The sequence below is a fragment of the Heteronotia binoei genome, chromosome 9, assembly GCF_032191835.1.
Source record: "Heteronotia binoei isolate CCM8104 ecotype False Entrance Well chromosome 9, APGP_CSIRO_Hbin_v1, whole genome shotgun sequence".
Classification (NCBI taxonomy): Eukaryota; Metazoa; Chordata; class Lepidosauria; order Squamata; family Gekkonidae; genus Heteronotia; species Heteronotia binoei.
The window spans coordinates 66,518,896-66,524,093 of NC_083231.1; the positions used below are offsets into that span (position 1 = coordinate 66,518,896).

Consider the following 5,198-nt stretch of genomic DNA (forward strand, 5'->3'; position numbering starts at 1 on the left):
ATAGGTTGCAAGTCAGTAAGATAAAATGTAAACTTCAACTGAAGAAGGATTTTTTTCCATTCTGATTTCAGGTTATGTTATTACATTTTCAGTTCAGACTATAACCATTGGGGAGGGGCTGTGAGTCAGTAGCAGACCATCTGCTTGGCATGTAGAAGGTCTCAGGTTCAATTCATGGCATTTCCAGTTAAAAGGTCCTGGTGAGTAGCTGATGTGAGATGGAAGGCAGCATAGTATACCCTGATGTTGTCAGATCTCAAAAGTTAAGCACTTCTTCAAATGGAGACCACCAAGGAGGACTCAGCAGAGGAAGGCAATGGAAAATAATTTCTGCTTCTCATTTGGCTTGAAAGCCCTTTGCTGGGGTCTCCATAAATTGACTACAACTTGACAGTACTTTACACACAGAGAACACTTTACACACACACACGTTCCTGCAAAGCCACTGCCTCTCTGTGTAGATTATAGTGAGTTTAATCAACCAGTGGTCTGATTCAACATAATACAGATCCATGTGACTTGATTTGTTAGCCACACCCAGTCTGTACAGTTCACACTGAGGTTTTTCAGTGGTGTGGATCAGTGGGATCATTGCAAATTGCATTGTAGTCAATGCAAGTTGGAGATTAGGAAAACAAAACCTTCATCTCTGGTGCCTGATATTAGAGCTGCATGGGTGATTTCTTGCTACACCTTAGCAAAGCTTGTATAAATGTATATTAGTCAAACAACTGCTATGACTATTTTGCTGCATTTGTTAGGAGGAGGGGGTTATTTGGGATTTTAATGTATTTGGTATGTTTTAAATTTGAATTTATAAAAATCCTTAAACAATAGGGAAAGGTCTAAATAAATAAAACTGATATACAAATAACACATTCAAAGGCAAAAATAGATTATATATGTTATTTATATGGGAATATAGTACAATTCCCCCCCTCCACTTAAATGGGAAGCATTGTTCTGGAAGAAAATTACCATTCAAGTAAAAAGAAAAAGCTTATGATATTTACATCATTTTCTTTTTTCTTTTTATTCAGGGGCCATGCTAATCTTCTCTGTATCGTTCCAATTTTAGTATATGTGCTGCCGAAGCGAGCACATATTTACATCATTTTCACTTAAATCCTTAGCAACAATCATGCTTGAAAAGTAAACTAACATTCTTCAAACATTTAATGTGTTAATTTTATATAGAGAAAAATCCTTCTTATTTTTGCATATATCATCTGGTGTCCTCTATGCTTCATTTAACCCAGAAAGAGTTAGATGGTGAAATTATAGTCTGTACAGAGAGAGATGTAAGGAATATATTTACCAAGGGACAGTGGAAGTAAACAAGGGCAAATCTTTGCTGGCATAAGAAAAGAATTGCTTTCATTTTTTAAACAAAAATGCTAAAGAAGTGCAGATTTACCCAAACTGCAGGTTCACCCAAAGCACGAAACCTGGGGGTAGGGGGTCAACCTAATCTGCTTTGCCCAGAGGGTGACTTAGTAAGCAAATAGAAGGAAAAGTTGGAGGGGCTGGTTAAGGAATAAAGGAAGGGAGGACAGGTTCTCCAAAAGGTATCTGATAAAGAAATAAAGACTATGCTACTGTGTCTTGTCTGTTGCTGTAAGTATGCTCCTACTAATTTCTGTATTGTTCAACACATCATGTTTCAATGCTTCTGGTTTGCTTCAGCTTTGTTTAAGATTTCTGCTAATTTCAATTTTCTGCAGTCTACTACAAACTCTATTTAATTGTTTCTGGATGACCCATTCTGTTGATCATACTGACTTGCAGTGTGTAATCCACCTTGGGTCTTAGTGAAAAAGGTAGACTATGAATAATGTAAATAGATGTTGTTGGAGGACTGGAATTATAAATTGGATGACACCCAGTGCAAAAGGGTAGATTTCAAGAGGGAAATCTTTCTGGAGATTTCATACATCCGTTTTGGAACTTTATGTCTCACATGGGCAACCTGATTACAGAACCTCATTGCAGAAACAGGATAGTTAATCTGACATACTTTGATGTGAATGAGCTTTATTTTGAACAGAGACCGATGACTCTCTCTCTCTCATATCTCAGGGTCTAACTATACATTAGAAAAGCCCCCCTCCGAGTTCTCCAATATCTTTTAATAAGTGTTCTTCTACCACTTCTAATTCTCTCACAATAAGTGTCAGAGGTACCAGAGAAGGGCAAGATAAATGTGTGTGTCTGGGGGAGCAATGAGAATGGCTCTATGTCCATCTTAGGGTTGTCAGCCTCCTGATGACGCATGGAGATCTTCTGGTATTAAAACTAATCTCCAGACTACAGAGATAAGTTCCACTGAAGAAAATGACTGCTCTGGAGGGTGGAGTCCATGGCATCACATTCCTGCTGAGCTCTGTCCTTTTCCCAGATTCCACCCTCCCCAGGCTCTATCCCCAAATTGCCCAGAATTTCCCAACCCAGAGCTGGGAATCCTAGCCTGTTTGTCCACCTGTGAGGTGGCTCCATCAACAGACAGCTGTCTGACCAGCCAGTACAACCAACTTTTCACAGCACTAGTAGTTTTGTATGGCATCTATATAATGTTTAGTAAATAGTATTTTAAAAACTTATTTCCTCTTCAGCTATAGTATGTTACTTCATATAATAATATTTACAGCTTACTATAAATTTAAAAAAATCAATTCTGAGTCATCTTATAAACTGACAAACAGGAAGATACAAGTGTGTCTGAAAGATTTAATATAGTATCCTGGTACTGCCAGTTAAACAATTTGATTTTCTTAAGTTAGTTTTGTTTTTTAGTTAGTAATGTATTTCCAAAAAAGTGAATATGGCTCCCTCAAATGGCAGGAGGGTGGAATGGCTGCTATTCTGAATGAAATCTATAAGAAAGGTACAAAGAGTTTCCAGCTTTTCCCATTAATTAAATTCCCTGATAATTAGTTATTTGAAATGGTATGCTGCTTTCAGAGTATTCAGACTGGTCTTAAGTCAGAATGGTACCCAGAGAAAACCTGTTGCAAGACAGCTCCAAAAGAGACAATAACAGAACACCACTAGTGGTCACATACTGCTCTCATCTCAAAACAGTTCAGCTCATTATCAGTGACTTACAACATCCACTGGATAATGACAGTGCTCTTTCACATGTACTGGGGGGCAAACCTTTTCTTGTTCACAGACAGCTCCCCAATCTCAAGCAATTCCTCACGTACAATAATACAACATCTAATTTAAACATGGACACTGGTACCAGACCTTGCAATAAACTGAAATGCCAACTTCACTGCCACATACTCCCAGACAACACAATCACTGGGTCTAACAACATCAGCTACACCATATCAGGCTTATTCATATGCTCATCTTCTAACACTGTATATGCTATTAAATACCGACAATGCCCTTTGGTTCTACACAGGGCAAACAGGTCAAACTCTATGCCAAAGGATAAATGGACACAAATCTGACATCAAGAATCACAGGACTGAGAAACCTGTAGGAGAACACTTCAGCCTTCCTGTACATTCAATGGGTGACCTCAAAGTAGTTGTTTTATTGCAAGGAAACTTCTTCACCCAAAGGGTGATTAACATGTGGAATTCACTGCCACAGGAGGTGGTGGCGGCCACAAGCATAGCCACCTTCAAGAGGGGGTTAGATAAAAATATGGAGCAGAGGTCCATCAGTTACACCATATCAGGCTTATTCATATGCTCATCTTCTAACACTGTATATGCACTTGTATGTTTTATAGAATGTTGTTAGCCGCCCTGAGCCTGCCAAGGTGGGGGAGGGTGGGATATAAATGAAATCAATCAATCAATCAATCAGTGGCTATTAGCCACAGTGTGTGTGTGTATATATATATTTTGGCCGCTGTGTGACACAGAATGTTGGACTGGATGGGCCATTGGCCTGATCTAACATGGCTTCTCTTATGTTCTTATGTTCATGAACAGACTAAAAAGGGAAATTGCTCAGTTGCAAGCTATCACAAAACTCAGAAAAATGGAATCCCCAGGACTTAATATGGATTTTGGTTTCTTTTCTTGCTACATATGCTACCCTCATTCAGCCCTTTTGTCTGTATTCTCACCAATTCCCCAGAAGACCCATACACCCTCTTTATTTTATTTCTTATTTGGAATAAAAATTAGAATAATAGGTTGTAATGCAATATAATTAATAGTAGAATGTGATATAATTTGGAATGACAGATTGAAATAAATTTCTCTGGTCAGGAGACAAGGAAGATAATCCTACACAGCAAATTGCCCCACATAAAAAAAGATGATGCTATAAGGTCACCTCCATGCTTGAAAGGAGACAGATGGAGTATAATAGCAGGGTCTCAGTTAATTACTCTCAGCATTCCACAATCAAGGATACATCTGCCCATTCATTCATTCATTTATTACCTTTAATTTATACCCCGCCCTCTCCGCAAGCGGACTCAGGGCGGCTAACAGTCAATTCCAAATGTCAGACAATAAATACAAATTAAACAATCAAACTTCAAACAATAAACACTATTAAAACATTTTTTAAATATTTTAAAAACATTTTTCGGTGCTACCTAGAGAGCTTCAGGAGAGGATTCCATATTTCAGGTGCTGCCACTGAGAAGGCCTCCCTCCTTCTGGCTGTGGAGGGGTGGGGGGAGAAGGGGCTGTATGACTGTCTGCCTCACTTTGAGGCTTCCCTTGCAAGGAAGAGCCTCAGAGTGACGCTGGGCCTCCGCTCTGAGGCTCCCTTTGCAGGGGAGAGCTCCAGTGCGATGCTCTCTCCTCTGAGTCAGCTAGGAAGCCAGCCTTGGAGGAAAACACAAACTGAGGTGCAATTCTGCCACTCTCAGCTTCTGGATCTGCCACCAGGTAAACTGAGAGCAGTGGAGAAATGGGAGAGGGTGCCTAAAGGTGCCCTGTAGGCAAGGTGGCACCCGAGGCTGCTGCCTACCTCGCTGACTCCCATGCACCGACTCTGGACATGGGAACATGGTTGTGTAGCTCCCACATGATACGTTTTCCCATAGTTTCTCTTTCCCATTTATCTGGCAGTGACCATTCCTCCCTCCTTCAAACACCAGGGAGTTTAAAGATATATCCTCATGCATATATTTTCTCTCACCTTAAAAACGGAGGTTTCATGGAGATGTAAGTTTAAGTGAAGGCATGAGTCATGGAGGGACTTCTGATCCCTTTTCA

At 39.9% G+C, this 5,198-nt stretch overlaps 1 non-coding gene across 1 annotated transcript; it reads right to left on the reverse strand.

Moving 5' to 3' along the window:
* Positions 1–994: 994 nt before the first annotated feature.
* On the reverse strand, positions 995–1,102 carry LOC132577685 (U6 spliceosomal RNA). Its single transcript, XR_009555841.1, has one exon. It is a non-coding gene; the product is annotated as a U6 spliceosomal RNA (small nuclear RNA).
* Between the last annotated feature and the right edge of the window lie 4,096 nt (positions 1,103–5,198).